Below are 12,752 nucleotides of genomic sequence, written 5' to 3'. Positions count from 1 at the left end.
GCCTGGGGAGCACACATGGCAGGAAAATGTATTCAGGGCAAGTAGCCCGCAGAACAAAGGCATCTTTACATCAATCAAAAAGCGATGCTAGCTGTACAAAATGCCCTTATAGCTTTCAAGGACCTGCTGCATCCAGGACAACTACTACTAAAGACAGACAACACCACAGTTATGTGGTACATAAACAAGCAAGGGGGCACTCACTCCTACCCCCTCTGCAGACAAGCCATGACTTGTGGAACACAGCTCTAAACTATCAAGTTCATCTGCAAGCACAATTCCTGCCAGGAGAGAAAAACACACTGGCAGATGACTTAAGAAGAAACATCATGGATCCCCACGAATGGGAATTGAATCCACAAATATTCAGAATGATAACACAGAAATGGTGGAGCCCAGACATAGATCTGTTTGCATCCTCAATGAACTACCAGCTACAGAAATTCTGCACAAGGAGTTACCATTCAGAAGCATGGAAAGTGGATGCACTCTCCTTCCGCTGGAAAAACCTACAAGTATACGCTTTCCCACCACTACCTCTCCTTCCAAAGGTACTCATAAAAGCCAAACAAGAAGAGACAAAGATGATCCTGATTGCACCAGATTGGCCATGACAACACTGGTACCCTATCTTAAAGAATTTAGCACAAGGACCACCCTGGATTTTGCCTCAAATCCCACATCTGCTGACTCAGCACAACAATCAGATACTCCACAGCCAGCTAAAGACCTTAAACCTAGCTGCATGGAAGATTCCTTAGTAAAGCAAGCAATGCCTCTCTCCAAAGCTGTTATGGATGTCATTCTGGAGGCCAGAAGGCCTAGTACCAGGAAAGCCTATTGGGATAAATGGAAGAGATTCTGTGCCTGGAACCAGGCTCACAGCCTTGACCACGTTGTCCTAAACATTCCTCAGATACTACAGTATTTAACTAAGATGCTGGACAAAGGCCTCTCCTTTTCATCAATCAAGATCCACGCCTCTGCCATCTCTGCTCATTACAGCATGGATCCACCAATTTTCTTTAATCCTTTGCTAAAACAGTACCTCAGAGAGGCTAAAAACATAAGACCGCCCCGTAGAGCACCTACTCCAACTTGGGACCTCAACTTTGTTTTGAAAAAATTTACTTTACCTCCTTTTGAGCCAGCTAGCACAGCAGAATTAAAATATATCTCTTGGAAAACTGCTCTGCTCATGGCAATAACATCAGCACGAAGAGTTTCAGAATTACAGGCACTAATGGCAGTGGAACCTTTCCACCAGGACAGGGTGTCTTTAAGAACTAACCCTACATTTATGCCAAAGGTGGTATCAAGTGTGGCTCTAAACCAAACTATTCACTTGCCAACTTTTTATCCAAAACCACAGAATAAAGGGGAGACACTACTGCGATCTTTGGACATTCATAGGCAGTTACGCTTCTACTTGGACAAAACCAAAGCTTTCAGAAAATCTGAGCAATTATTGGTAGGATATGCTGCGGGAGCACAGGGAAAAGCCATTTCTAAACAGGCTATTTCAAAATGGATAGGACATTGTATACGTTTTTGCTATATACACCATGGGAAACCTGTACCTAGCAGCATTAGATCTCACTCCACTATGGCAACAGCCACTTAACTGCCTACCTCAGAGGAGTACCTACCAAGGATATTTTGGAAGCAGCAACATGGAGTTCTGTGCATACCTTCACCAAGCATTACCATCTGCCTCTTTACTCTAAATCCAGAGCTGGCTTTTCCGCTGCAGTGCTTCAGGGCCTAAGAGCCACCCCTAATGCCTTATAGAACCAGCCTCCCTACCTCAGCTTTGGGATTCTACCCAAGTGTAATGACTGCAGCAGTGTAACACGATGAACATAGTACAGTTTTGTACCTACCATAAATGTAGATGTTCGAGTGTATACACTGCTGCAGTCCAGGTTATCCTCCCTCCTTCCCCTCTTACTTGCTAGTACTTACCCATGTCTTCTACCCTTTATTATCTATGGGGAGTATTTGCTGGTAACTGAAAGTTGTTGTTTGCTTTTCTTATGTATATTTTATTAGCAATATAAATTGCCTACCTATTTGGGGGCACCTGATATCTGGGGCAAGAAAAACTGAAGCAAATGGTGTCAGCTGCATCTTTTATACCCCTGCCGCACTGACGTCAGGGAGGAGGTGACAGCAACCGACGCCGGACCAAGACTTTGGAACTCAGGCCGACTGAGGAACTGCCTGATGGCAGGATAACCCAAGTGTAATGACTGCAACAGTGTCTACACTCAAACATCTACATTTATGGTAGGTACAAAACTGTACTTTTCTGTACTACCCTGGTAGGATTCCCAACCCCAGGTGGACCTGAAAAAAAATGCAAAAAACAGTTTGGCTGTCTTAAAAATAAGTACGTATAAAAATCACTTTTTTGTACATTATTACACCTAAAAGTGTGGTGATGCAAGGTCTGCAGTGCAGGTGCTTTAACTTCTGCCTCAGATATGTTAAAAACAAATAAAAATCAGAGTCAGAGACTGGGTACCTGTACGGTGTTAATTTTTAATGAATACAACTGTATTCATTAAATATTAGCATTGTCTTAGTGTCCAGTATTTGAATTTATTTATTTTTTTTGTGGTGAACATTTGCTTTGTGATGTAAAGTGATCAAGTTCCAAAAATAGTAATAGAAAAAAAAGTTAAGAGAATGACATACCTATTTCCCCTTTAAGTAGTATGAGAAATGGGAATGTGTTATCAGTAATTGCTAACTATCTCTCACTATAATTACATTTTAGTGCACATTTTCAGGGTGCTCTGGTTTCCTCCCGCATTCCAGACATGCCCTAAATGGATTGGACACTCTAAATTGGCCGTAGGTGTGAGTGTGTATAAGTTAGTGTGTGGTATGGGAGAACAGCTACAACAAGGGGTGGGAACCTTGGCTTTAAATGATTGTCACCCTAGTCACATGTGTAAAAATGTGAAAAAGTGGTTGTGGATGAATGTATGTGCATCTACAGTGGTTGCCTTGTGAATTTATGACTGCTTAAAGGCTCTGTTGTTCAAATAATTTGCTGTCTTGTGACATGCTGTTATAAGAATTCCAAGTAAGTAGCTGATTTATATCTTGTAAGTAACTTAAAGTGTCAGAGGCTCTTTTTAGGTAAATAAAAAACCTGCACCAGTTTGTTTACCTTTTTCTGTTGGTGGAGCTAAGGGAAGGATGTATTCTGAGCATCAGTGGCCTGGTTATGAGCAGCAGAGCTTTAGAAAATAAGGATGAACTTATCTGCATGTATATACAAATGGCGTTCCTCAATTTATAAATCAAGGAAAGCCAGATGTATGGTTCTGAAAGATTTGCTTGGACTATTTGACTAACTAAACCTTGTCACCACAATAAACAGAACATGCCAGAGGGATAGATTCCTGTCCCAGAGACTTTCCATACTCTGGAATAAACTACCTATCTATATCAACAAAGCTCCTCATTAGCACTCTTCAAGAAAAATCTTGATGATTGGATGGGAAATAAGAAATTCACTCCGGGGATCACCTCTGTGGCTCTGCTCAACAGTGGCACAGGAAAATTATTTTCTTGGGTGGCAAAAGCCAGGGTACCTTTTTGGCTGGGCTTGTATAGGCCCCAGGGCAGATAGCCTGGTACCTACCTATAAACCTATGAACCTATACCTGCAATTACTGGCTAAGTAAACACACCAGACTTATCCAGCGGGCCACAACTGAAATGAACAGACTGGAAACAGCACAGACTGCTGTGTTTCCTTTGCCAATGGAGCTAAACCTTACATTGGACAATCTATGAGTGATTACTGGCTAAGTACATTTACCAGTTGCTTAGGGCATGACATATTATTCTAAAAAAGCTACTCTAATATTTCATTTGTTACAGGACTATACATATATTTTTTCTGCACCTTCCGTACATTTTTGTCTTCATGAACCCCACCAGTTGTCAATAAAAGGAACATGGAGCCACCATTGCTGTTAAACATACCCCCTCTCTCTCAGTTCATACCTATTTTCTTATTTTCAGGGCTTTTTTGACAGACCGAGGTTTAATCATGGAAAAAAATGGTTATCTTGCTAATCAAACTTGTTGAAAATGTAAACCAATCCATAATGCAAATAAATGCATATGGTAAACAAGATCCATTGAAAGATTACCACCAATAGAAATGAAGTAAATGCCACTCTGGTGGCCTAGAGGGATACAGTCCTGTCTCCACTCCAGCCATTCGGGTTCAGTTAGTGGCTTGGGTAACTGACCGAACAATCGGAAGAAATGGACGATTATCTGGGTCTTTCCTGTGGTAATCCCTGATGGAGGCTAAGGATATCATGATAAGGGGGCATGATCCAAAGAGGGAAATAAGGTGATGGATATTGCTGAGCGGCAGCGGAGGTGGATTAGTACATCTCACATCCCCACTGCACACCTCACCTGTGGAAATCATGAAAATTGATGGGATGGGGAGTAATGGGGGTTTAGGTTCCACACTGGCCCCAGCTATGTCTGAAAAGTCTGGAGGAAAGAGAAGCTGGTATACCTGGTAATGGAATTGGGGCACTGGATAGGAGGGTGTTGGATGGTATAAAAAAGCAGTCCAAAAAATAGGAGGGAAGTAATATGAAGACTTTTAAAAGCAGACAGGAACAGAGTACACTGTATGTTTCTTGCAATTTAATTTCTTTGAAGATATAGATTAAAAAGCAATCAGATGAGAATAAACAAAGTGATAATATGATGCAAATTTGGGGCAGAGAAGGGCATATGAATCATGATAATTTATTGATTAGTAAACTGACAACAAGAGCAGGATACCTTTAAAGATATTCGTCTTTAATTGATCTGCCATAAGTTATGACTGAGGATTCTAAATTACGTTGTGCACCTTCAAATCATATGCTTTAATAACTGCTTACATCCTGAATTTTTATTAGTTTGAGATGCTAACATCAGTCATTCCTTAAAGATTTTTGCAAGGAGTGATGAGGGATAGAGATCTGTAACTCAAATAAATTAACAAAAATAACTGCATATTGTGCTAGTTTAACAATTTCTTTAAACAAAACTCCTTAAGGACCACAACCACATGACTCACACTTATTGAGTTAATGAAAATAGGCATTTTTATATGTAAAAGGTAATCCAGCTCCCACTTCAAGAAAAAGGGCAGAGGTTCCCAGTCATAGAATATAGAAAATATTTTATACCAAAGAACTCCCCTTTTAGTTGTTTATTGAGTTAGATACCATAGGGAGTTCAAGAATGCACAAGACAAACTGTCCTTTGCTGTAGCAATGTTTTTCTTTCAGCTTTTAGGGGTTAGGGGTCGCCACAGCGGAACTGCAGTCCTCTAATGATTGGCAGTAGATTTTTTTACGGGTGCCGTGGTGCCAGCTCGACACCCATCCTTCAACAAAGGCACGCCCATTCTATGCATGTCTTTCGAATGCCACTCGACTGTGGGAAGGACATGCAGACTCCACACAGAAGGCGCTCCAGCCGAGAATCAAACGGGAGAACCTCTTGCTGTGAGGCAACAATGCTACCGCTGCACCACCACGGCTTTAAGGAATTAAAATTGGTCATTGCCTGGCTGTTTTGGATAAGTTATTTCTTCACCTACTAAAATGCAAGAACACTAATCATAAATTTATTGTCATAAAGTATGATTCTGTTCAGTGTTTGTCTTTATATCATGCACTGGATGTGATATCTGTTTTTTTTTTCCATTTTTGTTGTCTGTTTAGTAATAACCCAGAATAATAAGTTTCAGTTACATCAATTTGCATTATGTAGAACAGGCACTTAGTAATTGGTACTGAGATGAAAAAAAGCATCTTATAGCCTTTCTGAGCTTGCTATGTCATAGCATCTGATAAGAATTCATTTTCTGGTTAATTCTTATCAGAAAGTGTTGTTAAAAGGCAAAGAAGTCAGTAAGGCTATTAACAGCAGTGTCAGAAGAACCCACTGATCTAAACATTGTTTTGTCAGTATAGCATTAAACGGTTGTGCTACAGTTTCTAGTAATTTGCAGTAATCATGTAACGTCAATATAAGGGATTTCGACTACAAAGTAGTAGTATTTTGGAAACCCAGAATAACATAGTAAACTTGTGGCCCTTGACTGACAACAAAGTTTATGCTTATTTTTTAGAAGGTAACCTTCCTAGCTTGCAGAATTTGTGGCAGTTTTTCCTGTCACTGACAGATCATGGCTAAGTATTCAGAGGAAAGACAGCTACTTACACTTGCTTATGAGGTAGGGGACTCCATCTGTTTGCTTTACTAAATCTGTTCTGATGCAGCTTAATCATAAGCATGCAAAGAAAGTAACCATGAAATGCATTACACATAGCATGCATGCATGCATACATACATACATACATACATACATATACAGCATTGCCTGGGGGAGTAGCACTCGAGCTGTTTTACTTTTCTGGTAAGTCATGTCTCCAGTTGTGCCTGTACTATTTACTGAATACTAGTCTCACTAAAAAAACATAAGCATGAAAAAAAGGATGTGGGTGTTGGGGGAAGGACCACGTACTGCCTATTTGGTGAAACTATTAGAGTTTTGTTTAACACACAGTTATTTTAGGTTTAATAGTCAGTATTATTTACAGAAAGAAGGCACAGCAATGGGGGTTTCTTTTGCCCACAGCTATGCAATTATTTTCATGCCTTTTTTTGAGAATAGGTTTATTTACTCTACTGATTTTTTTATTGAGAAGATTATTTTGTTTAAACGTTATATAGATGATTTAATTTTTGTGTGTAGGGGTGAACCTGTGGAATTTGCGGGGTTCATGGAACAACTGAACCATAATGAATTTGGATTGGAATTCACCTTTAAGGTGAATAAAATGGATATTCAATTTTTGGATGTGGAAGTTATATGTTGGGGAAAATCAGACGGTTGAACATAGGCCCCATACTAAATCTACTTCTGTTAATAATTTTCTACAGGCAAGTAGTATGCATCCATCTCATTTGATGGAGACATTGCCTTTGGGAGAATTTAAAAGGATTTTTTAATAACACTTCTGACAGTAGGTTGGTAGGTGGAAAGTTTAGGAAGGTGGGACAGAATTTATTGGAAAGAGGTTGTTCTTTGAATAGCTTGAGAAAAGCAGAGGATGAAGTGTTGGGTATGGGTAGTATTAGAAGATCTGGTTTTCCTAGGAGACATAATTTGAGCCACAATTTGATGGAGGTAAGACATGGAAAGGAGATATTTTTTGTTACTAAATTTTCTCCTTTCTCCCATATTTTGAGGAGGCTGGTTAATGATTTATGGCCAATTGTTTGTTGTGATGAGCAGTTGAAGCAATGATTTCCAGCTGAAGTTATGTTTTCTTTTACAAGATATTTGAATTTGAAAGAATTATTAAATTGTAAGAGGGTAATGAGGAACACAGCAGTTGTGGGGTCCTTCCCATGTGGTCGATGTAAGGTGTGTTCCAGGATTGTGAATATTTCAGGCAGAAAAATTAATGGAAAATTGTTTTGTTCTTTACAGAAATTTTCTTGCCCTACTTGTGGGGTGGCTTATATTGTGGGATGTGGTTGCACTTCTATGAAATGATATATAGGTCAAACTAAACGTATGGTTAAGGTTAGGATTCTTGAGCATTTGGGTCACATCAGGAATAAGAACTTGGATAGTCCTGTTGCGGAACATTTTGTTAGGGTTCATGGGGGTTCTGATGCTAGCTTTTTCTTCAGTATTTTGGCTAGACCTTTTCTTGCTAGAGGTGGAGATTTTATGGCTAGTCTTTTTAGGATGGAAATAATATTTATTTTGAATTATAATACTTTAAAACCTAGGAATATGAATTTATAAGTCAGTTTGAATGCTTAAAGTGTGATTTATTACAATAAGAAATAAGTAATTGTGTAATAGTTGCTATAATACTGAGTGTTTCTTATGGGTGGGAAAATGCTGATTTATTTGGTAATTAGTTTTAATTGATTTAAGTGGGGGTATCTGATTGGAACAGCTTGGTAATAAAATAGAGCATGTTGGTGGCTTGTATCATTCCTTGAAGGGTATTTGCTGAGGTACTAGAAGCACCAGTAAATGGATTTTGCTGTTAGTTACTGCCTCCTTGGTGTGTTTTGTTAGTAGTCTCACTAGTCTGAGGTTTTCTGTAATGACAGCAGCAGGCTGTCACTTTCCTGATGAGTATTTACTGCTCTCATGCATCGTAGCTGCACTAGTCTGTTCTGCATATGGGATCCCACTGCATCACCGTGGCTGGGCCTGACCTGCAGTCACTTTTTTGTAGTCTGGAAATTGCTATAAATGTCTGAAGGCTATTGTAAGCATTTTGCTAAAAACTTCTCTCATATTGTTGTTTAGATGGTGTTTTGCCATTGAATTTTACTTGGCATGCTTAAGTTGGCCAGTTATATTTGATATGAGTCTCTTGCTGCCACAATATTGTAAGCATGTTACTCATCAGTTGGAATTTGTAAAAACTTCAAAAACTTAGGCTGTTTTCTGTGATGGCTGTACTTATCCCACAATTTCCCTGTGTTTGGCTGTCCCATTAATCCCCATAAATGCAGTTAATCTCTTTTGAAGTTACACCACACTCCAAGGAAATTACCATTTTCTAGGATAAGTAACACTGGCACTCTCACCTTCCTATTCGGCTAGTCTCCTACAGCCTTGTCAATATGCACAGAGATGAGCAGCCACATTCGATGCACTCTCAAAAAAAATTCTTGACATTCATATCTCAAACACATAAGTTGGTCATGATCGTAGGCTTGATCATAATCCTTTATAAATGAATAGCAGGATCAACAATATAAAATAATAAAAGCAAATAAAAATAAAATATTATTATTATAACATATTAAAGAGGGCTGTAGCTAATAGTGAAAATGCTACTGATCTTTAAGGAAAACTGCAACATGTACAGCAAATTGCCTTCCCCATGATGTTATGTAACTTTGGAGTTTTGAAATAGCTACAGAAACTAATGGATAAGTAAGGAAAACAAATTTAAAAAAATGCTTCATGGCTTCATGCCTACTGAGACAGGGCTAACCACTTATCTGTGTAAACCTTGGCTCTAGATTATTATCACATTTCAAGTGACACCCTGACCCCATGTGGAAAATAGGAAAAAAGGGTTGTGGATGGATGGATGCTTCATGCGTGCCTCTCAACTGTCCAGATTTTTACATCATGTTTTTGGTCTTTTCCTCTTAAAATTCATGGTTTCTGGCAAAATATTTAGATTGAAGTCACTAAATAATGACATACATTTGATCGTTCAGAAAAAGGAATGATTTATATACTAGCAACTTTCTAAGTTTATGAGTAATATTTAAAATCTGTCCCTATTTTTGGTCTTTGTCCAAATTTCTTCTGTTGAGAGGTTCAGAGATGTGGCTTCATGCCTGTCAGACGATATGAAAAAAATCTGAGTATGGCTAGATTAGTTATTTTCCTGCTATGAGGGAGGTAAGCATTTGCTCCAAACTGACTGCATTCATAGGTCTTCACTTGTCAGACTCTGTGCATATCTGTCAACTTCCTCAAATCCCAATTCAGTGGGATAAAAAGTAAATAAATCTATGATCATATCCATATTCTGATTCAAAGAAGACTCCAGAACACAGAAAATAAGGAAATAAAGGCAAACGTGAACAATAAATGGGATATAATATTAAAAAATACAACAGAAATATGGGGCTCAAACTTAGAAAAAAAGAAAACCTGAAAGCTGAAAGCTTATAATTACAAAGGCAAAATTCGAAAACTTAAATAACCTTGTGTTGATCAAGATTTATACAGCAATAGATGAGTACACGTGAATTTAAACTGAAACATGAAAGACTGATATTGTTTATTCAAGAGAATGGATTATTTTCAAAATGATTCACAAAGTATGTAAAAAGTGAGATACAGAATTATGGCAATTTTGCACTGCAGAAATGGAAAGAGTAGTGGATCTGTAGCTAGCTATGATTTTTTTTTCAGATTTTATTTTCACTGCCTTCAATGAAGTGAAGCATCTTTCACACTTAGGCAGCTCCCAGTCTTAAAAAGTCTATCTTTATTAGAAACCTCTGAGGTCTCTCTAATTGCTGTAGTACACTACATACTGAATGGGGCATTCTACTCAATTATGGGCCAGATAAGTGCTGAGTATAGGGGGCTTATAACTTCTTTTGCTGTTGAGGTAATACCTTTACTAATCAAGTGAGCTATGTGGAAAGCTTTCCTTAAAAAAGTAGACACTTGGTCATCGAAGTTAAGGTTGCAGTCAACCTGTGATCCCAGGTCCCTTACCAGTTCATCTGTACTTAGGGTATTGTTGTTGATTTGATAGTGTGAAGGGACATTGTTTGTGCTGAAGGGAACAATGATGTATTTCTTTGCATTCATTTTGAGACCGTGTCTAATACACAAGTGGTGGGTCTGTGTGAGACCCTCCTGAAGTATACTGACATCATTTGGGGATTCAATTATTGCACCTAGTTTGCAGTCATCTGCAAACTTGGTCACCCACAACCCTTTAGTTTTGACTTGAATGTCTGAGACGTATATACCAAACAGTAGGGGGCCCAACACTGACCCCTGTGGGACCCCACTCGTGACAGGTCTGCTGGTTGATGTGGAGTCACCCACATTGATAGTGTGTATCTGGTTTGTGAGCCAATTGACAACCCATCTTACAATGAAGGGCTTTACATTAAGTTTGCTAAGTTTATCTGTAATGCCATGTGGGATTGTGTTGAAAGCATTTGCCAAGTCAAGGTATGCTGTGTGCATAGATTTACTGTCAACAATGGCCTTGGTCATAACTTTCAAAGAAATCCACCAGGTTTAACAGGCAGAATCTGCCTTTCATGAAGCCAACCTGAGTAGAATCCAGGGTTTGGAGGTCACCTATGTCTTTATTTATGAGGTCCATAATGATACGTTCCGTGACCTCAAAGATGAGGCTGGTCAGGCTTATGGGTCTGTAATTCTCTGGGTCTGTTGCTAGGCCACCTTTGTGGAGGGGAATAACTGCAGCTTTTCTCCATTTTGCAGGAACAAACCCTGTAGCTTCTCAAAACATTGAATTATACTATTCCACCTGTTTGTGAGTGCATCCATTAGCCTTGATCAATGTTCTGAAATTTCTGCTCCTTGTGTAAATAAACAGTTGCGTGTGTGTGTGTGTGTGTGTGTGTGTGTGTGTGTGTGTGTGTGTGTGTGTGTGTGTGTGTGTGTGTGTGTGTGTGTGTGTGTGTGTGTGTGTGTGTGTGTGTGTGTGTGTGTGTGTAAATGTGTATCTCTACACATTCTCTCCCGCTTCGTGTAGGTGTCTAAACTATTACATACATATACTTCAGAATTGCTCCTCTCTTCCTATGCCCTGTTACCTTCTCATTTACTCCCCTCCTTCCACCCTGTTGCCCCATTCATTTACTTGATTATAGCATTTGTTTTCAAAACTATGTACATACTGTATTTTTGTAACAATTGTTTCCACAGCCAGTGCTAGGCTAGAATATGGTCACTTACCTTAGAAAATAAACTTAAATAAAGAAATGTATGCAGTAAAAAAATTTCAAATGTTCAAAATATCAACAGATTTTTAGAGGTGCAACAAATATCAAATGCAGAGAATGTCAGCTGTTCATGTGGGCAAATGCTTGAGTGTCAACAGTTGTGCTGAATATAAGCATATGTGAAGGTAGTAGAGTTTGTTTTTGCTTAGCTTAGATTTCAATAGAAAAAGGTTAGAAATACACAGGATATTAAGTGATACTTTCAGGTAGAAAAATCACTTGTGGTGGTGAGTGTGGGCCTGCACTGATTCCATTCTTTAGGATTTCTCACTTCTTTGTGTTTGTGGTACTATCAACTTGGTATATGTATGTTCAAGGGATGTCGGGGGTGCAGGGAAGAAAACATTTTTTTGTCTGTTAGTAGGTGGGGGTACTCATGTAATGGCTGTGTTCAGTGTTACGTGTGCTGTATGGGCAGTGTCTGCCCATTTGGGAATTTGTGTGTATGACAGATTTACAATTTTCTTTTCACATTTGCTGATGTAATCCTATAATATATTTATGTGCATGTGTGCATGTATATGTATGGATGCATATATATATATATATATATATATATATATATATATATATATACAGAGAGAGAGAAAGCGATGTTTATATACATATATATATATATATATATATATATATATATATATATATATATATATTTATATATATATATATATATATATATATATATATATATATATATATATATATATAGATGTAGATATATGGATCTATTATAGGTCGCTGAACATGCACAATGTTGACATCTGTAATGTTGATGTAAAAAGGTTGAAACATGGAAAGTTGACACATACTGCTCATCCTCTGAGGATTTCACCAAAACAGTCTAAACCATCCTATGGTAATTATAAATATTAACTTTGAGATTGCATAATCCCTGGGAAAAGTGAATATTCCCCTTCCAAGTGACTGCCAATTTTGTGCGTGTCGACTATACAGTATCAATCAAACAGGTATCGACATTCTACATGTTTGACAATATATAATCTATCAGTATAAACAAATATATGTATACACACACACACACACACACACACACACACACACACACACACACACACACACACACACACACACACACACACATATACACGTCTACTTAACATTTATCCAGATCCAAAACCAGTGTTTGT

The 12,752-nt window shown here is 38.4% G+C and overlaps 1 protein-coding gene across 1 annotated transcript in view; it reads left to right on the top strand.

Moving 5' to 3' along the window:
• The window catches only part of PTGS1 (prostaglandin-endoperoxide synthase 1), a 944,136-nt gene that overhangs the window by 661,095 nt on the left and 270,289 nt on the right, over positions 1-12,752 (top strand). The gene's annotated exons all lie outside the window — the stretch shown is intronic.

The sequence above is a fragment of the Protopterus annectens genome, chromosome 16.part0, assembly GCF_019279795.1.
Source record: "Protopterus annectens isolate FY-2018-M chromosome 16.part0, PAN1.0, whole genome shotgun sequence".
Classification (NCBI taxonomy): Eukaryota; Metazoa; Chordata; order Ceratodontiformes; family Protopteridae; genus Protopterus; species Protopterus annectens.
Note: the sequence above shows the minus strand (reverse complement) of the source record. Positions and strands in the feature narration are given on the sequence as shown.